The sequence below is a fragment of the Colobus angolensis genome, unplaced genomic scaffold, assembly GCF_000951035.1.
Source record: "Colobus angolensis palliatus isolate OR3802 unplaced genomic scaffold, Cang.pa_1.0 Scaffold660, whole genome shotgun sequence".
Lineage (NCBI taxonomy): Eukaryota > Metazoa > Chordata > Mammalia > Primates > Cercopithecidae > Colobus > Colobus angolensis.
The window spans coordinates 396516-421537 of NW_012120266.1; positions in this window are offsets into that span (position 1 = coordinate 396516).

Consider the following 25022-nt stretch of genomic DNA (forward strand, 5'->3'; position numbering starts at 1 on the left):
CTTTCAGGATTCCTTTCAACTCTAAATCTGAAGATCTTGTGATACAAACATTTAAAAAAAGTTTTCTAGGAAAAAATATCAAGAATAGCAACAGTTATATTTACAAGAGTTAGTAAAAATGGAGTAATATTTGAAAAATTAATATATCTGCCTTTTAAAGTATATAGTATAATTTATAACTCTTTTAAACTAGTCAAGGGGAAAAATAAATAATATTGATAAAACTCAATGCAGATCATATTTCATTAAACAAGAACATCTTTCTTTGCTAGATGTATAGGTTAGCGATACACTTTCAGAGGATACTATGATAATGATCATATACAATAACCCAGTTGTCCATTCCTTGATATTAATAATTAAAGAAATATTTCTTTTGGAGAAGTGATTGCTTTAAAAAAATTCAGCTGGTAGGATAAATCTATAGAGAAGTAGCACATAGCTAAAAATAGAAGTTTTAGTAAATTAATGAGCAAAATGTTGAATGCAGCAGTAGCTTTAATTGATGCTGTGAACTCATTCATTGTATAGCAGAAAAATTTACAGTGTGTTAGAAAATAATTTGTGAAACCAATAGCCCACTTGTCTAGGAACAAATGCACATCAAGTAATAGGGAATATTTTTTATAAAATTTGGAAGATAAGTTATGGTGTAAGGTTTTATACACAAATGTAAAGCTTTTAATTCAAATGTGATAAAGGAGATGTTTGTGGATTTATTTAGGGTATAAAAAGTCACATTTTTAATTTGAAGCTTTATTAATGTGACAAAATTTCAGAATTAAAAGTAGTAAGACACTTACATCATATCCCTCACTAAATGAAAGGCATATTGTTTATGAAATAATGTTACATCAGAAAGAAGACAATATTGCATATACATATAGACAAAGCCATTAGCTATCCATAAAATCGAGTTTTTCCTTCATTACTAGTAACAGATGTGTAGATTTGCAAGTAGCTACCAGAAACACTACATTTCCCAGTCTAGCTTGTAGTTGGGAGGAATCATCTGGCTAATTTCAGTAGAAGGTAAGCAGAAATAATGTGTGACACTGATACCCTTAAGAGTAGCCCTCTATTTTTCTTGTACATTTGTTTTAAGTTCCTTGTACACTCTGGATATTAGAACTTTGTCAGATGGATAGACTGCAAAAATTTTCTCCCATTCTATAGGTTATCTGTTTAGTCTGATGATAGTTTATTTTGCTGTGTAGAAGCTCTTTAGTTTACTTAGATCTCATTCGTCAATTTTTGCTTTTGTTGCAATTGCTTTGGGTGTTTTCATCATGAAATCTTTGCCCCATGCCTATGTCCTGAATGGTATTGCCTAGATTTTCTTCTAGGGTTTTTATATTACAGTTTTGGGTTTTTCATTTGTCTTTTTTTTGGCAGTCTCATTCTGTCACCCAGGCTGCAGTACAGTGGTGCAACCTCTGTCACTGCAACTTCTGTTTCCCACGTTCAAGTGATTCTCGTACCTCTGGCTCTCGAACAGCTGGAATTACAGGTGCGCACCACCATGCTCGGCTAATTTTTGTATTTTTAGTAGAGACAGGGTTTCACCATGTTTGCCAGGCTGATCTTGAACTCCTGACCTCAAGTGATCTGCCCACCTGGGCCTCCCAAAGTGCTGAGATTACAGGCATGAGCCAAGGCATCCAGTCTTATTTAAGTTTTTAATCAATCTTGAGTTAATTTTTGTATATGGTATAAGGAAGGGGTTCAGCTTCAATTTGCTGCATATGACTAGCCAGCACTCTCAGCATGATTTATTAAATAAGGAGTCCTTTCCCCATTACTTGTTTTTGTCAAGTTTGTCTAAGAGTAGATGGTTGTAAGTGTGTGGTCTTATTTCTGAGTTATCTATTCTGTTCCATTGATCTATGTGTTTGTTCTTGTACCAGTATTATAAAAAGTGGACATGAACAGACATTTGTCAAAAGAAGACATACATGGAGCCAACAAACACATGAAAAACAGCTCGACATCACTGATCATTAGAGAAACGTAAATCAAAACCACAAAGAAATATCATCTCATGCCAGTCAGAATAGCTATAATTAAAAAGTCAAGACCAGGCGCAGTGGCTCACACCTGCAATCCCAGCACTTTGGGAGGCCAAGGCAGGCATATCACAAGGTCAGTAGATCAAGACCATCCTGGCTAGCATAGTGAAACCCCATTTCTACTAAAAATACAAGAAAGTAGCTGAGCGTGGTGGCAGGTGCCTGTAGTCCCAGCTACTCAGGAGGCTGAGGGAGGAGAATAGTGTGAACCCGAGAGGCAGAGCTTGCAGTAAGCCAAGATCACCACTGCACTCTAGCCTGGGTGACAGATGAGACTCCGTTTAAAAAAAAAAAAAAATCAAAAAACAACAGATGCTGGTGAGGTTACAGAGAAAAAGGAACATTTTTACACTGGTGGTGAGAGTGCAAATTAGTTCAACAATTGTAGAAGACAGTGTGGCAATTCCTCAAAGATCTAGAGGCAGAAATACCATTTGACCCAGCAATCCCATTATTGGGTATATACCCAAAGAAATATAAATTATTCTATTATGTTCACAGCAATGTTGATGGAATTGGAGACCATTATTCTAAGTGAAGTAACTCAGGAATGGAAAACCAAACATTGTATGTTCTCACTTATAAGCAGGAGCTAAGCTATGAGGATGCAAAGGCATAAGAATGATACAATGAACTTTGGGGACTCAGGGGAAAGGGTGGAAGGGGGCAAGGGGTAAAAGACACAAATTGGGTACAGTGTACATTGTTTGGGTGATGAGTGCACCAACATCTCACAAAACACCACAAAAGAACTTACTCATGTAACCAAACACCACATGTTCCCCCAAAACCTATGGAAATTAAAAAAATTTTAAAAACATTCTATTATAAAGATATATGTATTCATATATTCATTGCAGCATGAGTCACAATAACAAAGATATAGAGTCAACCTAAATGCCTGTTAATGACAGACTGAATAAAGCAAATGTGATACATACACACCATGGAATACTATGCAGCCATAAAAAGGAATGAGATCATGTCGTTTGCAGGGACATGGATGGAGTTGAAAGCCATTATCCTCAGCAAACTAACGAAGGAACAGAAAACTAAACACTGCATGTTCTCACTTATAAATGGGAGCTGAATGATGAGGACACATGGACACATAGTGGCGGGGAACAACACACACTGGACCCTGTAGGGGTGGGGTTGGGGAGTGCATCAAGAAGAACAGCTAATGGATGCTGGGCTTACTACCTAGATGATGAGATGATCTGTGCAGCAAACCACCATGACACATGTTTACCTATGTAACAAACCTATACATTTTGCACATGCACCCCTGAACTTAAAATAAAAAAAAAAAAAAAAGACCAGTCCTGTCTTTTCACATTCCCCTGATCTCTTCCTATGAGCTGGAATAATGAGAACCAGAGTGATCTTTGATATCACATGGTGAAGAAGGCAAAGGCACTATCAGAATAAGACCCTGAGTGACTATGTGGAAGGAAGGTACTGCTAACCCAGAGTAATCATTTGCAACTGTTATGTGAGAAAAACAAACTTCTATCTTGTCTGAGCTATTGAATCTTATTTTATTTGTTTGTTTCAGTAGTTTAGCATTCGACCCTAAAAACTACTCTGATTAAAACTATGCAAAAATGCATGTTTATATAATCAGAGATAACAAGAAGCCCTAGGAAAGTACAAATAGTGATTGTTTTAAGGTAATATTTTATAACATTTAAGTATTTTCCAATTATGTGACAACATTTCTTTTGGAGAAGTAATTATTATGGATCAGTCAAGGGCCAAATGCACAATAAATTTTTAAATAGATTCAGTCTTCCTCTCAAATCCAAGGAAGGCCATATATAAAAACAGGAGCAAATTGCTAGGGGAATTCACATTTGATTCCTAACTGTACATTTACCAGAAGAAAATTTGGCATTTGAATTCAGCATTTAAATTCACTACTATTCAACAGCAATCTGAATCCCCAAGTTCAATTAAAAAGGTCATTACCCTCTAGAACTGAAGGTGCTCTTTTAATTACAATATTGCTAATGAATTGGGAGACAACACATTTTGGCTTAGTTCAATTAGCACATTTAAGTCAAAGCAAACTTCAGCGAATGTGGGTGACTTTCCCAGTGGCATGCTTTTTTTCTATTCCCTCCTTCTCTCTCTCCCTTTCTTCTTTTTGTGTCTTCCCTACTTCATTGTTTCCTCGGAAATTTAAGCATAACTCTGGCATGTAAGTCTCTCGCTTCCATTTTATCTGTAAACTGCTGCAAAAGCTGTTAATAGCTAAGGACCTACAACCTCATTTTTGTTTTGCAAAACTCTTCAAATTTATATGAATATTCAGAAAACATTTTGATGAGAAATTTTTAACGTAGCTTACTGAAGCAGAGTAAAACATAAACTTCACTTCTCTGGCTAAAACAATAATTATCCACTTTATCATGGTGTATTGCCCGTGCTTTTGCTATGGGAAAGGGGAAAAAGTGCACATATTTAACACTTTGCTACCAACAATGGTTTATTCAGGTTAATTTATATTTGGAAAGTGGAGTTTCAGGATAACATTCCAAAATAAAGGATACTAATGAATAGCTCCTGGGCTCTGAGCTTTCCTGTCTGGCTAGGATTCACGTGACATGACCTTAAATGTAACAGCTTTGGGTGAAAAAGAGAAAATCTTCCCTTCAAAGTGATTTGTAAAGTTCAGAAAATTAGCTCTTATGCTCAAACTAATACTAATAAAAACACTGCTACTAGATTAAATTTAAATAAAGTTCATAATAGCTGTTTGTAACATCTAGATTTAACTTCAGGGGAAATAATTGACTCAATTTGCCCAGGTTATGCTCTTCTTTTGCTATGCCAGTAGGGGGCTTGGAGAGGTTGTCCATGCAACATATCCTACAGATTTGAGTCAGCTAGACTGGGTGTTTATTCATTTATTCAGGAAATACACTGAGCAGCCTACTGTGAGCTTGGAGGTAGGCAACAACACAAGAGAAAAAGCTAGATCTCTCTCTCTGTAAATTGACATATAGTTTTAGCAAAGGAGGAACAATTTCCTTCTAATTTGGCACTACATTATTTTCTCCTTGGAAATTATTTTCTCCTTGGAAAAGCCATCCACTTGGCTTTGTACCCTGATTAGTCTGTTCTCACATGGTAATAAAGACATACTCAAGACTGGTTCATTTACAAAGAAAAGAGGTTTAATTGACTCACAGTTCAGCATGGCTGAGGAGGCCTAGAAAACTTACAATCATTGTGGAAGGAGAAGCAAACATCTCCTTCACATGGTGGCAAGAAGAAGTATGAAGCAAAGACGGAAAAGCCCCTTATAAAACCATCAGATCTCGTGAGAATTCAGTCACTATTATGAGAACAGGAACATGGGGGTAACTGCCTCCATGATTCAATTAACTCCCACTGGGTCCCTCTCATGACCCATAGGGATTATGGAAAATACAATTCAAGATGGGATATGGGTGGGGACACAGCTATAGAATTCAAGATGGGATTTGGGTGGGGACACAGCTGTAGATAAACATTATCCCCTAAAAAAAGTCATACTTTTTTTTGAGACAGATTCTCACTCTGTTGCCCAGGCTGGAGTGCAGTGACATGATCTCAGCCCACTGCAACCTCCACCTCCCAGGTTCAAGTGATTCTCATGCCTCAGCCTCCTGAGCAGCTGGGATTGCAGGCACCAGCCACCATGCCCAGCTAATTTTTGGATTTTTAGTAAAGACGAGGTTTCATCATGTTGAACAGGCTGGTCTTGAACTCCTGACCTCAAGTGACCCTCCTGCCTCAGCCTCCCAAAGTGCTGGGATTACAGGTGTCAGCCACCACACCTGGTCAAGTCATATCTTTTAAAAATATATTCTTTTTTATTACATTCAAGTAAGATATGTTCTTTAAAGAAAATTTAGAAATAAAAGAAGAAAACACAAATACTTTCTTTCCTAAAGCAAAAACTGCTAACATTTTAAAACTTTTCTTTCAAATTTTGTTTATCTCTTTTTCTCTCTTGTGTGTAGTTGGAAAAAAAGCTGTAATTATACTGTTTTTTAAATTTGTGCTAAGTATTAATGCAAACTTTTCATAAAACATTTAGTGGAAGTATATTCCATAATTTATAACATACTATGATTTTTCTTATTGTTTTTTTCACTGCAGATTATAATTAAGATGATCAACTTTTCAGATAACACTTTCCTTGGAGAAGAAGTGTCGAGTCAAAGAATAAATATGTATTTTTTTTATTTTAAAGTACAAATGTATACACGAACACACACATATATAATACATATATATATAATTTTTATTTGCTTCATTTGTATTGTTAAAGGGCATTTCCCAAAGATTGAAGCAAATTACACTCCACCTAAAAAAAATACTTACCTAACCTCACTCAGGTATATACATAATGCACAGCTTACTCAGATGTATATATAATTTTATAATGCATTAGCAAAATGATTGCATACCTAATATTTTCTCTGTATTTGTAACTAAAGTATGGTGATTTGTGAAAAGCTTCTTTACATCTATTTTCTATTAAGATATTGCTAAAATTTTTGCCTATCTTTGAGGTTTCTTTTCAATGGCTTATTGTGTGTAAAATAAACCATGATAAACTTCTTTAAAAAATAATTTCTAAGAGTGCTGTATGTATTAAAAATATGCACTTTATATTGGCCACATTTATTGCAAATATTTTCCCAGATATAATTACTTTTAATTTTATTTATGACCTGTTTAACAAAAAAGTGCAAGTTTTATATAACTAATTGTGTGTATTTCTTATATCAAGATGTTAACCAATATCTTTTATTCAATTTTTATTATTCAGTTCTGATAAATTTCCATGGTATTTGTCTCAAAGCCCCACATATTTCTTGTTATTCCTTAAAAAGAACTATTGACTTTTTAAAGAAACTTCTCTTACTTATTGAATTTTATTACTATTTCCAAAAGTGGTTAATTTTCTTCTCTCTCTTTCCTTCTCTCTCCCTAAACGTATAATCTAAAAAACACCTTTTAAGTTGTTTTTCTTCTCCACTAATTATCTTCCTTATTTCTACTCTTATCACAGAAGCCAAACTTCCAGAACTATACAAAATAATAATAATAATAATGGGAATCTGGACTATTCGTTGTTAATATAATATTGATATTTTTTAGCATGTTAAGAAAATACCCTTTTTATTTCTAAATTTCTCCAAAGTATTTTGTTGGTGATGCTAGTGGAGAACTATTTTTACATTTAAATCCAGAAATGATTAGTTATATAAAACTCTGACTTTAAATGTAAAAAATTGCATTACATTATGAATTTTATTACAGCCAGGCAAGGTGGCTCACACCTGTAATCCCAGCGCTCTGGGAAGCCGAGGCGGGTGGATCACGAGGTCAGGAGTTTGAGTCCAGCCTGGTCAACATGGTGAAATCCTATCTCTACTAAAAACACAAAAAATTAGCTGGGCGTGGTGGCAGGTGCCTGTAATCCTAGCTGCTCTGGAGGCTGAGGCAGGAGAATCGCTTGAACTCGAGAGGTGGAGGTTGCAATGAGCTGAGACTGTGTGCCACTGCACTGCCAGCCTGGGCAACAGAGCAAGATTCTGTTTCAAAAAAAAAAAGAAGAAGAAGAAGAAGAAGAAGAAGAAATTTTATTACATTGCGGAATCTTTTTCAAAGCATTTGCAATATATTCGGTCGCTAGCTTTGCAAAAAGTTCTTATGAATTTGTTTTATAGATAAGATGTTCATTATTGTCAGCATTTTTTGATTAAATATCTTTTTTCTCTTTTATTGATATAATAATAATATTTGATTATATATTATTAAAGTAAGTTATTCCATTTAACAGACTAGGCAACAGTAAAAGCTTTCTAAATGTTTTCTTGATTCACCTTTATATTGAATTTTGCTATCTTAATAAAAAATTCTATAATCATTACCTTTTTGTTATCTTTGTCAGGCTTTTTATAAGGATTATATTGGGAAAAATAAATGAATTGGTAGCTTTCCATCTTTTTGCATGTCTTATCACAAATTCTATAGCATGGGACTAATTCTTTTAAAACCCTAAAAACTCCAGGGCCAAATTCTTATTCAGAGGTAACTAACATTTTGATACTACCAACGACTGATGGTACATTAAGAATGTTTTTACCTCATGGCTCAATTTAGGTAATGTATATTTTCTCAGAAAAAAATGGCTTCTGAGACCTCCAAACATATTAAGATTTAATTTTACATAGTATTTCCTTATTTTAAAAACTTACTCTTAATATCTTTCCATTTTAATTTATAACATTTATAACTTTATATATATTTATTCTTACTATTTGATTCACTATGGGTCAGTGTTGTTTTGTCTGAAATAACCAGAGTTGATTAATTTATCAACTCTTCGGATATCTTTCTTCTAATAAAATAATTCTTGCTTTTATCTCCATCATTCTTTCCTCCATTTTCTTATACTTTTTTATTGAAGAGGATATTAAAGAAAAATTGTTATTTCTTCACAATTCTTCCTTAGTTCTCTCTTTTGCCATGGTTCACTATGGGCAGAGTAAATTCCTTGGCTTCACTGACCTAGGTCTGCCCATGAGAGTTGCTTTAAGTAGTAAGATTTAGGTAGAAAAGAAGTTGTGTCACATCCAAATAGGGGCTCTACGGAGTATTCCATGTGTCCCTCTCCATGTGTCTTGTGTTTTTACCCTTACCTTGGGAACATGCTTCCCATTTGGGGGCTGATCCTTCAGTCAGCATCCCAGAAATAGAAAAAATGCATAAAGCAGACATCAGTCCAACCTGCAGAGTGCAGTTGAGCAACAGCAACTAACAACGACCCAGCCTCTCTTATTCAACTTGCTGAGAAACAAACATTTATTGCAGCCATTGAGATGGTGTACTGTCATGGAGGAAGACCTAGTGAAAAGTGACGAATACAGTTTATTTATTTATTTATTTTAGACAGAGTCTCGCTCTGTCACCCAGGCTGGAGTGCAGTGGCGCAATCTTGACTCACTGCAACTTCCGCCTCCCGGGTTCAAGCCATTCTCCTGCCTCAGCCTCCCGAGTAGCTGGGACTACAGGCGCACACCGCAACACCTGGTTAATTTTTTTTTTTTTTTTTTTTTTTTTTTTAGTAGAGACTGGGTTTCGCCGTCTTGCCCAGGCTGGTCGCAAACTCCTGAGCTCAGGCAATCCGCCTGCCTCCATCTCCCAATGTGCTAGGATTACGGGAGTGATCCACTGTGCCGTTGACTAATACAATTTTATATTATTCTTTCTATCATAATAAATTGAACCCCTTCTTCATGCTCCATCTTACCTGTTTATTAATAATAAGGCTAAAATTATGCCACTGCGTACAGCTTTGTAAATGTGCCAAAAATTTAATAATTTTATGTTAAAACATTCTAAAAAGAAGTATGAAATTATAGCTATTTTTTCCTATTTTACCTAATATATATTTACAATATATATTTTAAAATTTCTATGTGCTTTTATCATTTAATCCATATTATTCGTTTCTAGCATTCTTGCAGTGTTTTCAGAGAGATGTGGTCTTACAATTTTTGACTTTATGGATTTAGGTTGCTTTTATGCCTTACAATGTGATATTTTAAAATTGTTTTGGTAAATACTTGAAAAACATTTGATTTTTAATAACACTTTAAATGTTTTAAACTTAATCTGAATATTTGAATTTAACTTGGGATATAAATCTGTGTGCTTTGATTATGATGACTGGTAAGATTCACTTTATCTCTGCATTGTTTGCTTTAATTTTCTTCAGTGATACAAAACCAAAACGTTTATATCCTCCTAAATTTTTAAGCGCATTCCTAAACCATTTCCTCTGATTAATAAATTTATGAAAAATACAAAAACATTGGCCTGTGCATGTATCATCCCCCAACACACACAACTAGTGTAAAATAATTTATTATTTCTAGTTCACTTAAATTTTCAGTATTTGACAATATATTTTGAGGTTACAGTTGTTGATTATGACTGTTTAATGACAAAACTTTTCATATATTTATTCTCTGGGAATTTTTTTAACGTTTGCAATATATTCAATGGTTAGCATTGCAAAAGTTTTTAAAAATCTTTATGTTGAACTGGAATCATGCCCACACCACTCCATATATGTTATTTAATTCTCTATTTCTTAATTGCCAAGTTCTCATTCTTTGTTTTATTGGAGTATATTTTCAAGTAGGATTATTCAAAAATTACTCATCAGTGATATATGTTTTGAATCCTTTACATTTTCAAGAATGTCTTCACATAGAAATGACAACATGGCTACATTTATAATTATTGAAATGCAATTTTTTTCCCTCTGAGACTCCATATAAGTGACTTCTAGCATTTATTATGATACAAACTTTGAATCTAACTTAAAAGTTGTTTTTTTTTTTTTTTTTTTTTTTCCCTCTGAGACTCCATATAAGTGACTTCTAGCATTTATTATGATACAAACTTTGAATCTAACTTAAAAGTTGTTTTTTTTTTTTTTTTTTTGATGGAGTCTCACTCTGTCACCAGACTGGAGTGCACTGGCATGATCATGGCTCACCGCAACCTCTGACTCCCTGGTTCAAGCAATCCTCCTGCCTCAGCCTCCTGAGTAGCTGGGATTACAGGCATGCACCACCACACATAGCTAATTTTTGTATTTTTAGTAGAGACGGGATTTCACCATGTTGGCCAGGATAGTCTCGATCTCCTGACCTTGTGATCTACCCGCCTTGGCCTCCCAAAGTGCTGGGATTACAGGCATGAGCCACCGCGCCTGGCCAAAATTTGTGCTTTTAAGTAACATCCCTCTCTTCCCTGCACTGAAGGATATGACTTTGTTACTGACATTTTAAAAATCTGACAGTATATTCTAGGCATAGGTCTTTCTCACCAGCTTTCCATGAAACATAGTGATCCTTTTAAACTTACAAAGCCAAAATCTTATTAGTTTTATAATAACTCTTTTATTATGACTTTGATTATTCTTTTTGGTCAGTTTGTTTTGGCTAGATTCCCAAGGATTGTCAGCTATCTACAAATTGCATCTTTGTTTTCTTTCCTTGCTATCTATTGTTTTTGATTGATCTGCATTCTTAGTGTACTTTTCAAAATTGTTCTTTAAGTCATTGACTGGATTTCATAGTTTGCTGATTCTGTTTTTATACTTCCAATGAATACTTTTATCAGTTTAATATGTTTTTTCTAATTTTCCTTCTCATCCCAGACTTTTTATGCTCACAAGCTGTATCTCTGCAAATGACCACTTTGTATCATCTTTAATCTCTTCTTTAGTGAATTTGTCTTTTCTGGTTCTTTATTGAAAAAGCAAATATACATTCTAGAAAAAATATGTTTCTAAAATAATTATTTATTTGCAATGTTAGGACATCAAATTCTTCTTATGTTATTAGCTCTTTCTGTAGAAAGAGTTTGGTCTTCATCGATTCAAACAAGGGGATCTTTACCCATATCCACGTTTCATGCAAATAAGTGTATGTGCTCATTTTAATCTCCATCACTATTTCCCTGTGTACATCCAGACATTCCTTTTCTAGTATTGTCAATTAAACCCAGATTAAAGTGAGATTATATCAACTCCTGTTTCCCTAATCCTTGCAGTAAAATAGGTGTAGTTACTTCTGGATTATTTTAAGCAGCCTGTAATTATTTTCTTCTCTTCATTTCCCACATTACTGGTATTTTACAGTTCTACTTATAATTTGCTTCATAAATGTGTTGTATGGTTTTCCCAACCCTTTACACCTCTGAATATGCTATATGAAGTTGCAGTCTCCAGAATAGAGACAGAAAGATAGTGATGTGGATGGATGGTGCACGTGGAGGAGAATGCGAAATAAATGTCAGTCCTCTCAGTCACCCATAGACCTGGGATTATCACTAAATTCTCTGGATATACATAGCGATTATAGATCTCTGAACAAAGGATCCAGAGTGGGGATGAATGAAAGACATCTCCCACGCATTCTAATCCCTTCTGAATCCACTCCAACTCTACTGTATTTAGAGCAATGTTCTCAAACTTTAGTGTCCATCAGAATCACCTGGAGGACTTGTAAAAACAAAACAAAACAGATTGCTGCCACACTCCCAGACCATCTAATTTAATAGGACTGAGGTGGAGCCTGATAATTTGCATCTCCAACAAGTCCCAGGTGATGATGATGCCGCTGCTCTGGGCATCAAATTTGGGAATCCCTAATTGACAGCAATTCTTCCAAGAGAGCTCAATCACAGATTGAAATATTTTTTAACTTTGTATCAGTGCGTGTTTTCACAGATATCCCATGAGCATGTAAGGAAAGGTGAATTAAGCATCCACAGCTAGTGATTTAGTTAAAATATGTTATGTTTATATATTTTTATTTACATTATTTAAGCATTTTACTATTAGATTTCTTTTTAAGATTATCTTATATATAGATATTTAAAAGCTAGTTGGAAATGAAGTGTGTTTCATTATCTAATAGAACCATTAAAAGTACACCGTTAAGACTAATTTGTAAATGTACTGGCCACAATATCTGGAATAAACTTGTTTTTAATGGGGGATTAAATAAAAATTTCCCAATACAAAAAATGAACTAAGTCTGATTGGGGAAAGTACATATGTACGTGTGTGGGTGTGTATGTGTGTGTGTGTGTGTAGACACACACATATACATAAAATATATACATACATATATACATATATATCTGAGAGACTTGCTGAAGGTTATACAAAGAAAAATTCTAATTTCTGGCTGTGTGTATTAAAATATGAAGAACAAAGCCCTCCTGAGACCACATTAAGTATGTGCAAGATGACGTGGGAATGGAGCAGGAAAGGTGTTTGTTCCTGGCTGGCCAGATTCAGATTATTTGGGGAATTATGTCTTGAGAGCAGAATTGTGGGTCACTGTGTTTCTCTTTCTCTTTGTTGCTTTGGGTTATTAAAAAAGAGCTGGGGACTTTATTAAAAAGAAAATGGTATTAACGTTTTTGTCCTGTCAATATCTTGAAAGTTGTTTCCCTAAGAGTGGCCAGACATACTGAGACTTAATCAGCAAAAAATACCACTATGTACTTTAATAATGAAATAAATTTGACTGGGGTTATTGTAAGAACAGTTTCTGAATGATGATGCAAAATATAACAAAAACTGAAGCCCCACACTGGCACAGCATCTGTGAGGTTCTAGGCTTTACTCTCCCTAGGTTTAGAATATTTTGTTTCAACTCCAAAGACAGACATTTTCAGACTACCTTTATGTGATTACACTGTAATATTCAATTTTGTCAAATTATTTTTCTTTTATACATTGAATTAGTCCCTTTTTCCCAAATCTCTTCAGAATTAACAAATTTATATTTGCCAGCACATGGCAGTTCCATTTAAGTGGAATAAAATAAGCTCTGTTCATTTCTCTTTTGCTCTCTACAGTTTGCTTTTCTCTGTGTGAAAAGGCTATTTCTTTTTCAAATGTATTATTATTCTCATAGACACAAACAGAAGCTCCTTTTGCAATCAACTTGCCTTTTTGTCATTACAAAATTATCACTATGGCAGTTTCACCAGTTAGAAGCTAAGTATGATTAAATTCCACTTGACCTTGTTTAACCCTTCATTCATAGAACACTTCCTAGAGCAAGGGAGTTTGAAGCTGAAATTTCGCTTTGAAGCTGATACATAATATGGAGAGGAAAAGCAGTCTTGTCTTAAACTTTGAAAAGCTTACAGTCTAGACTGTACCATTGTTCTCAAAGTGTGGACCATGAGCAGCATAGGTATCACTTGTGGATCTGTTAGAAATGCGGATTCATGGAATCACCTAGTGAAACAGAATTTTTGTTTAAACAACCCTTCTAAATAAACTGTTTTATAAAATCCTTTAGGTGATTCTTATGCATATTAGGTTTGGAGGCTACTGCTATAATCAAACATCAATTATGATTAGATTTGTTAAAAATGATATTTTAGTAGATCTCAGAAGTGAACACAATGCCTTCTGGTGCAGATAAAGGAAGTCTTCTGGCACTTGAACTGAAAGTAAAGAAGGCCTTTTTTGGGTTATGATGGCGGACCAATGGCTATGTGGAAGGGAAGAGACGATACAAGCAAATTCCCAAGGCCAGGAAAACACAGATGTATCATTGCATAGGGGGCTGGTATGTCAAAATACAAAGTCTAAAGACATTACCAAAGGACTTTGTGAGTACCATGGAAGTAAACGTCTGATACTAGGAAGAGTGAGGGGAGGCCTCACAAAGCGATTTATATAAGTCTGGGCTGAGACGGGTAATTTCAGTTTACAAGTCATGTAAACTGAGGGCTGAGAAAACACAAATTCAGATTTTCAAAGCTAAAGAGACCTTCAGCATGAACTAATACAATTCACTACACAATGCATAGGTTCCTCCTCTACAACAGGTTCGATGAGTGTTGGGCCTCTGCTGGGTTCTGCTGCACGTTCACCAGGATTCTCGCATGCATTAGGAAGATATGTAATTATCAAGACAAAGCGTCCTCTTCTGATGTTCTCAATTTTTGTTTATTTGTTTGACATTTTTACCTGCTCATGAGTCAGTATCTCTAATGATGGAATATTTTAATATATAAACGTCTTACCTTTTAACTATACTGCTCAGTTAGTAGGTATATATTTTACATCATGTCCTCTGCCCCTGGTTTTCTACCATTTACACATGATTTTACTTTTGAATAACAACCTGAAAGACCAAAGCTCTAACTTATTGTCATTGATATGGACTAAAGTGGTATATATTTAAATTATGGGACCTAAGATACAAGGTTGTCCAACACACAAACTGAGAATGCATTTACCTTCATGGTATGATCATAGGAGCACTAACACACCTGGCTGACCCCAAACACCTCCCTACTGGCTGATTATAATAGATATGTAAGATACATGTATTTTACAGGGATAAACTTATAATATTCTTTCAGACATCTAAAAGGTGAATAGGCATCATTGTATTCATTTAGATACAGAATAGTACCTAATCTCTAAAGAGGAAAAACCCCTAGAATTAGAGGAAAAGATCATACATATTTACACTCTACAGTAACATTAATAAAGTCATCGGCATATGACTTTTTACCTAGATATAGACATTTGCTTATATGTAAATTAACCCTTAATATGAGATATTGCAAATATTTTCTGAAAATACGAGACTTTATCTGGGTTTATCTGAGACTGATACTCTAAAGCCACTTTGGAGAAATACTAGAGTATGTTCTTGAACAGACATGATTTGCCTATTTCTGCTTTAAGGAAAACTATAATCCACCTAATTGGATTGTAACATATCTGGTGTGAGGTACTTCTAGTTATTGATAAAGGAGAAAACTGTATAGGAAGAATGCATTCAGAAAGAGTAGAAATGAGATCCATGGAAAGAAAGAGGAGGAGGTCGGGTGCAGTGGCTCATGCCTGTAATCCCAGCACTGTGGGAGGCCAAGGCGGGTGAACGACAAGGTCAAGAGATCGAGACCATCCTGGCCAACATAGTGAAACCCTGTCTCTGCTAAAAATACAAAAATTAGCTGGGTGTGGTGGCGCATGCCTGTGGTCCCAGCTACTTGGGAGGCTGAGGCAGGAGAACCACTTGAACCAGGGAGTCACAGGTTGCAGTGAGCCGAGATAGTGCCACTGCAGCACTCCAGCCCGGGCGACAGAGTGAGTGAGACTCCATCTCAAAAAAAAAAAAAAAAAAAAATGGAAAGAAGGATGAGGAGAAAGGGGAGGAAAAGCAGAAGGAGAAAGGATGAATGTAAACTGCAGGTAACAGGGCCTCAGTCTGCAAGAAACTGACTACTATGACAGACAAATGCATGTTCTCAGACCTATGAGCTTCTAAAATGATCCGAATCCATGTGAAAAAGGAAACTTTGGATCACTTATTAGGTTTTACAAATCATCTGGATGCACCAAAAACTGATATGATCAATTTGTTAAGGTTTGTTTGTATATTTAGCTCTTCTTAGTATAGTTTTTATTCCTTTGAATTGGCCAAAAATACTGTTTCTTCAGATAATTAAGGACTCTATGTCTTTTGCACATGACATTCTAATTTGGATCAAAGAATTAAGTTTTGTTTTTGTTTTAGTGTTAGAAGCACCTTATAGATCATCAACTTCCATATTTTTAATGAAAAGGTTAACATTTTGTCAAGATCACTCAACTAGTTAATGAGAGCATTGGGGTAAGGACAGGACATTTGTCTTGTGATTCAGGACAGCTCTATTTCCACTGCTCCACATCACCTATTTCTAGATATTATCTAATGATCACTGGCTTCTTAGAGGTTAGTAGAGAAAAGTTGTTTGCCTTGCATTTACATTGTAAATATTTGACTTTATTTCAGGATAATGTTATTATATAATTGGCTAATTTGCTTAGTTTAAAATCTCAAATACTGTTTCATAACGATTATTGTCTAATTCATGCTCCTAAAATAAAATGCTTACCAAATAACAGAGAAAAATACATGCTCCTAAAATAAAATGCTTACCAAATAACAGAGAAAAATAATCAGTGTAATTAAGCCTCTTTTGTGTATCAATAAATGAAACTCCTGAATCTGAGGTATAATCACTATATCTTTAGGAGTTCTAGGGTTTTTATGTTGAGGAATAAATTGTAATAAAATATTTCAGAAGTCAGAACCCAAAAGTGATTGTTTAATGATCTTTGAAATATCTTACTTGATTTAAAGGTGCTAAATTGTTTTAACCACACTAACACAAAAGCTCTTTAAAAGCTAAAAGTCACAATTTAAGACCATGGATTCATTATTTTATATGGATTGGCACAAACTCAGTCACCTGTTCACAGTCAGCTCCACCCCCAGCACTTCTCAGCTCTCATCCGCCATGCTGTTATCACATTCTCAGTTTTCAGTCACAACAAGTTCTGCAGCTCTCTTTACACTGTGTCATGTTAACATTTTATTTGTTAGCTTCAAGTATAATGCTTGTTCAAGTTTTGCATATGCAGAAGTATCTACATAGGTTCTAAATATTTTTAAACTTGATGTAAAAAGTCCAGATTACCTCATATTTAGTTATTCTGCAATTGGCCAAGGTCAACCAGTAAATTTGGTAAAAATCACACCAAAGAACAAGCTCATCTGCTTATATTAACTCTACCATTTAAAAATACATTGTCAAGATGTGCAGAATATCTAAAGGACTAAGGTTTCTGCTCACCATCCCTTAAAAGCCAGGCCTGCTGATAAAGGATATGCTCCTTAAGTGTCTGCATTTATTAAATCATTTAATTAACAATTGTAGAATAGCTACTACATGTCCCATACACGGAGGATCTAATGGTATATAATGCAGACAGCCATTATTTTAAGTGCTGATAATATAGCTGGGAAGAAAAGACACACAATATTATCCATGATAAGGCATTAGATAATGAGTCGTATTAACGGTATTTAAAATTGATATACCTGGTAGTCAGTATATGCCATTGGCATGTTCCTTAGTTTTCTTAATTGCAAAATGGAAAAAATTGCAAATTAGAAGGTCTGTTAAACTTTTCCACCTCTCTGTCTGTCTTCTGTCCAATCAGATGTAATAAAGTTGGTTTTGCCATTTGGAGCAAATGCTAACAAATAATACTAGACAATATTAGGAAAACAAATTTCAAGGTAAAATCATTAGTGAAGACAAAGAGAAATATTTTATGAAAGGTATAATAGAAAACAAAAGATTATAGGCTTTGAATCCCTTTAGACCTGAGTACAAATTCTAGCTCTACTATCTTCTAACAGTGTGACGTCAAAAAGCTGATTCACCATTCTTAACCTTCTATAAAATTTGGCAAATAACATCTAACTGAGATAAAGCCTGTAACGTTGTCTGGCACGCAAAAGCATTTGCACAGGATATCTATTAATTTACTACAAGTATTATTTGCATAGCATTTTTTTTCTTTCTAAGCCCTCACACATTAGCCTTGTCATTTTATCTTCACAACTACTCTGTAAAGTGGTATTGTCCCCATTCTGCATTTGAGGAAATGGAATCACAAGCGGTTCACTCACTACAAGTTTCACTCACTGCAAGGTTCAGTCACTATAAGTGGATACCTTCTATGTCTCTCCACACAAAAATTGTGGCAGAGAGACGAAAGTGAGAGTCCCTTGACTCCTCATAAGTATCAAATTTTGCACAACTATTTTTCTCCCAGTAGAGTCAATCCTTAAAAGTCTGCAACCACAACTTTAAAAATATTCCTTTTATATGTTGCCAAAAATGGATGCACTGTGTGAATGTGTGTGTGTGCATGCGTGCACGCACATGTGCACAAAGGAATGCAGTGTCATGGAACTGTGATTAGGAATTAGTAGGGATCAGTCAATAATCTCAAGATGTTTTCCAAGAGAAAAAAATGTCTTTTAATCAGTCTGATGGAGATTAAAAGCATAACAGAAATAAAATGCTGGTGAAATCTATTTTATCCAAAGGCATAATAGCCAAAGTCAAGTGACAGAGCCAGGAATAGAACCTAATTCAAATGTTTTGACTTTATTTCACTTAAATGTTGCTTACAAGCTTAGAGAGTATATATTGTCTCGGGCCTTAATATTTTTTAATTTTTTGCTGTGTGTTCATATCTTGGATAGAAAAGGCACTCAGTCTGTTAAGAAGGTCAAAATAACTGCTTCCTACTCTTAGGAAAATAATAAATAAACTTGAAATTCTTCAAAACTAAATAGTTAATAGTAGTCATATTTGTGATTAGGAAGTCTGCCTTTAAATAATGATCACACCATGGAAACCTTGAGACCTCTCTAGCTCCGGTAACACTGCCTGCAGGTCACACTCCCACGGCATCACTACAATCCTGTTTTAATGCAGCAGTTAGCTTTATAGCTGTGAATTTTCTGAACATAAATTGAGTTATGGAAAACTGATCTATGCACATCACTTAGCTATCTGCCAGTCATAACTCATATCTAATCTTTACTAGCTCCCTGCAGAAAATGTCTGAGACTGACCACAAATGCCAGAAATTACATGTGGGTTGGTCATGGAAATGTGATTTTCATATACTGGGGGATTTAGAAAACAGGATTCCAAAGGCAGAGACACCTGGGCCTGTGATAAATAACTACTCTGGTGTGGGCTGTTCTGCTCCAATTCTTAGGGAGGAAGGTATCCTAGAAACAAGCAAAGAAATAGATAAATCCTGGGTGATCCCTATGCTTTTCCTCATTTATCTTTCTCTTGCTTTTTAAAAAAGGTTTATAACAATCATAAAAATAATACAATTACGTCTACAGTGAGGGGATTTTTTTCTCCACTGGCACGAACTCATAGGTCAAATGGGATGTTCATACTTCTACACAGCAGAGTCCAGACTTCTACACAGCAGAATTGACAGTGACAGTCCATTTCTTAAAGAAAGTTGGTGTCTGTGCTTCCTGCTGTCAGTCCTTACCACAGAGCTCATTGACTCTGGCATCAAAGGTATCAGCACCACCTCATGCCAAGCCTATACAAGGGAATCTAACTGCAAAGGGGCTTTGGAAATTGAAAAAGTTTGATTACATAAAATGTACAAATCTGGAGATTAATAACCTTCAAAGTTCTGAAAACAAAAATACGAGATTCATTTATGTGTCTCTGTGTTTAAAAACCAATTCCACAGACATTTTCACTGACTTCAAGGTTATCTTTTAAAAAAATGATACTACTGTTTTCATGTTTCTGTTCTGCTCCTTGCCAATGTAGTTAAAAATTGTTCCATTTTTGAAATCAGATAAATCTGCTAATTTGAGTGTGAATGTCCTCTTGTGGCTGCTTTCCTAGGTATATTTTATAGCTGACATGCTGCTAGCTGACAGATGTACTGCAGCTCCTATATAATTAATATCCTGGAGTTTCTATGTTTAAACAAAAATGCTTAAATCATATTATTTAATTGTTGATCAGAGATAAATTAAAATTTTCACTAATAAAAGACATTTTTAAATGGGACATTGTCTCAACATTTCTTTTATCCCACCAGATTTTCATTTTACCTGGGATTTGTTAAATGAATAAACCAATTAATAATTAATAAAATAATTAATTAATTCAGACATTGTCTCAACATTTCTTTTATCCCACCAGATTTTCATTTTACCTGGGATTTGTTAAATGAATAAACCAATTAATAATTAATAAAATAATTAATTAATTCAGTTTATTTTTAGAGCAATTTTAGATGCTCAGAAAAATTAAGCAGAAAGTACAGAGAGTTCCCATACACCCCATCCTCACACACAGACAATATTCCCCTCTGTCTATATCCTGCACCACAGCAGTACATGTATTATAATCAATAAACACTGACACTTCATTATCACCCAAAGTCCATAGTTTACATAAAGATTTTCTCCTAGATTGGGTGCAGTGGCTCACACCTGTAATCCCAGCACTTTGGGAGGCCTAGGCAGGCGGATCACCTGAGGTCAGGAGTTCGAGACTACCTGGCCAACATAGTGAAACCCCATCACTACTAAAAAAAAAAAATTAGCCGGCAGTAGTGGCAGGCACCTGTAATCCCAGTTACTCAGGAGGCTGAGGCAGGAGAATCACTTGAACCTAGGAGGCAGAGGCTGCAGTGAGCCGAGATTGTGCCACTGCACTCCAGCCTGGGCAACAGAGGGAGACTCCATCTCAAAAAAAAAAAAAAGAAAGAAAGAAAGAGATTCTCCTAGTGGTCTACATTCTATGGGCACTGACAATAATAACATGTATCCACCACTAGAACTACAAAATAGTTTCACTGCCCTGAAAATCTTCTGTGCTCTACCTCCTCACCTCTCCCTCTTCACTAACCCCTGGCAACCACTAATCTGTTACTGTCCACATAGCTTTACCTTTTCCAAATGTCATATTGTTGGAATCAGATAGGATGTAGACTTTCAGATTGGCTCTTCTCACTTAGTCACTATGCATTTCAGTTTCTCCCATGTCTTTTCATGGCTTGGTAGCTCATTTTTTCAGCGTTGAGTAATATTCCATTGTCTGAATATACCGCAGTTTATTTGTTCATTCACTTACTGAAGGACATCTTGATTTCTTTCATGTTTTGGCAATTATGAATAAAGCTTCTATGAACATCCATGCAGAAGTTCTAGTGTGTACATAAGTTTTCAAATACCTTGGGTAAATATCAAGGAGTGTGATTGCTGGGTCTTATGGTAAGAGTATGTTTAGTTTTGCAAGAAACTGCCAAACTGTCTTCCAAAGTGGCTGTACCATTTTGCATTCCCGCCAGCAATAAATGACAATGCTTCTTGCTCAGCATCCTTACCAACACTTGGTACTGCCAGTATTTTGGATTTGTGGCCATTGTATTAGATGTGTAATAATATCTTGTTGTTTTAGTTGGCAATTCCCCAATGATATATGATGTTGAACATCTTTTCATATGTTTACTGGACATCTGTATATCTTCTTTGGTTAGAGATTTGTTCAGGCCTTCAGTTCATTTTTCAGTTTGGTTGTTTTCTTATTGTTGAGTTTTAAGAGTAATTTGTACATTTTGGATGATAATAGTCCTTTATCAAATCTATGTATTTCAAATATATTATTCCTGTGTGTGGCTTTGTTTTCTTATTCTCCTCATATTATCTTTTGAAGAACAGATTGCTTTTATTTTAATGAAGTTCAGCATATCAATTGTTTCCTTCATTGATCATAACTTTGATGTTGTATCTAAAAAGTTGTTGCCATTCTCAAAATCATCTAGATTTTCTCCTATGTTATCTTCTAAAAGTTTTATGGTTTTGCGGTTTACATTTAAGTCTATGACCCATTTTGAGTTAATTTTTGAGCAGAGTGTTGGGGATGTGTAAAGATTCATTTTTCCACATTTGGATGTCCAGTGGTTTCAGCATCATTTCTGAAAAACTATCTTTTCTCCATTGTAATGCTTTTGCTCCTTTGTCAAATATTGGTTGACTATCTTTATGTGCATCTATTTCTATGTTCCCTATTCTATACTATTTACCTTTTTTGTACAAATACCACACTGGTTCAATCATTATAGCTTTACAATAAAGCCTGAAGGCCAGTAATGTCAGTCCTCCAACATTGCACTTCTCTTCCAATATCGAGTTGGCTATTCCGTGTCTTTTACCTGTTCATATAAACTTTAGAAGTAATTTGTCAAGGTCCACAAAATAACTTGCTAGGATTTGTATTGAGAGTGCATTGAATCTATAAAGTTGTGAAGAAGTGACATGTTTGACAATACTGAGTTTTCCTATCCACAAATATGGAGTATCTCCATTTATTTAGACTTCTAAAATATCTTTCATCAGAGATTTGTAGTCTTCCTCATAGAGATTTTAAATGTATACCTAAGTATTTCATTTTTGAGCGTGTTAAGGTAAATGATAATATGTTTTTAATTTAAAATTCCAGGCCGGGTGTGGTGGCTTATGCATATAATCCCAGCACTTTGGGAGGCCAAGGCAGGTGGATCACAAAGTCAGGAGTTCGATACCAGCCTGGCCAATATGGTGAAACCCCATCTCTACTAATAATACAAAAATTTGCCTGGCATGGTGGTGCATGCCTGTAATCCCACCTACTCAGGAGGCTGAGGCAGCAGAATCACTTGAACCTGGGAGGCAGAGGTTGCAGTGAGCCGAGATTGTGCCACTGCACTGCAGCCTGGGTGACAGAGTGAAACTCTGTCTCAGAAAAAAAAAAAAAAAAGAAAGAAAGAAAGAAAAAAAGAAAATCCACTTGTCCACTTGTTTCTTCCTAGTATATAGGAAATCAGTTGACTTTTGTATATTAATCATATATTTTGCAACCTTGGTACAATCACTTGTTAGTTCCAGAAAGAGTTTTTTAGTCAATGCTTTTGGATTTTTGATATAGACAATCATGTCATCTACAAACAAAGACATTTTTATTTATTTTTCCCAACCCAGGACTTTTTAGGTTTATATTTATTGCAGTATTATTTGTACTATCTCATTGAATTTTCCCAATAAATGAATAGGTGTGCTGTCCATAGACATTGTCTTCATCTTCCTAATGGGCGAATGCTGGGCTAAGTTGCTCAGATTCACATGGTATTGAAATCAGGATTTGTTTGACTCCATGCTCTTTCCTACTACATTAGACTACACTGCCTTCCAAGGTTCTAACAAGTTTTTATTGTAAAAGCAGTATCACGTTTCTTACTTAAATTAGTTTCTACATCAAATCAGTTAATTTAATGGCCAACTTTCCTAAAATTTCTTTTAAATGTACCACACGCAAAAAAGAAAAACACATAAACCAACAAAGTAAGTTTAAAAGCTTATAATGGATTTATGTAGTATAAAAATAGGTGGCAAAATTTTTAGCAATTAAAAATGTTTGAATGCTAAAATCTATAAACATTGATTTAAAAAATCAAAGGAGGCCTGAATAATTGGAAAGATAAACCATGTTTGTGGATTGGAGAACTCAATACTGTTCAGATCTCAATCCTTTGTAAACTAATAGAGCGATTCAATATTATTTCTATCTTAATCGTAACAATAATTGTATAGGTACTGATAGGTTTATACTAAAATTTACATGGAAAAACAAAAGAAATAGAGTATCCAAAACAATTTTCTTAAAAAAAATAAGTTAGAGGACTGACAACACCTAATTTCATAACTTACTATAAAGCTATAGTTTTAAAGACAATCTTGAATAAACGGTAGACACACAGATCAATGAAACAGAACACAGAGACGAGAGGCATACCCGCACATATAGGCCAATAGATATTTCACAAAGGTACAAACATGATTTAAAAGACAAATGATAGTCTTCTCAGCAAATAAGGCTGAAACAATTAGACGTCCATATGCAACAAATAAGTGAACTTTGACCCCTTATTTCACACGACATACAAAAATTAACTAACATACAATCATTAATGCACACCCTAAACTTATCAGACTTCCAGAGAAACATAGACGAAAGTCTTCATAATTCTGGTTTAGACAAAAGTTTCCTGTATAAATCATAAAAGCATAATCCATATGTAGTAAATTTAATAAATCTGATTTCATTGAAATTAAATGTTCTGCCATGGACAAGATACTCTGAAGACATTAGAAAAACAAGCCATAGAAACAGAGAACATATTTATAAATCCCATAAATAATAAAAAACTTGCACTCTAAATACATAAACAACTTTAAACAATACAAAAATAAGAAAATAGGGCTTGAAAATAAAATAAAAGATATCCAAATTGGAAAGGAAGAAGAATAGCTATATTCTCAGATGATATGATCTTGTATATAGAAAGTCCTAGGGAATACACACACACACACTGTATGAACAAGAGTGACTCTATTTAAATGCTAATCTGCCATGTGACTCCTGACTAACCCTAAGTCTAGGAATACCTCCAAGATGTCTAGCCGTTGTATTACTTTTTATATAGAAATACCTGTTCACTGTAAGTTTTCCCTTTCCTCCAAGACAACCCTCGATGGTGTTGCATACATCATAGGCTAAGAGGCCCATAGCTACCTACTCATTCCTTCCAGAGCACGTACACTTTTTCCCCAAATTAAAGCCCTGTGACTAGGGGGTCATAGTGCAGAGATCTACCTGTCTTGCAGCTGCATAAGACATGCTTCCATTTGTAAGTTCTCCCAATAAATCACTCTTTTCCTATAATCTAGATCTGTCTGCCTCACTCTTTGCTTTCTTCACTGTTAGCCTTTGGGGGATGCTTTGTATATACAGCCGTTTCAGGGAACACACATGCACACAACAACAATTAGAGCTAAAAAGTTCAGCAAGGTTGCAAGATTCAAAATTAATGTACAAATAACAGGCCAGGCATGGTGGCTCACACCTGTAATCCCAGCACTTTGGGAGGCTGAAGCGGGCAGG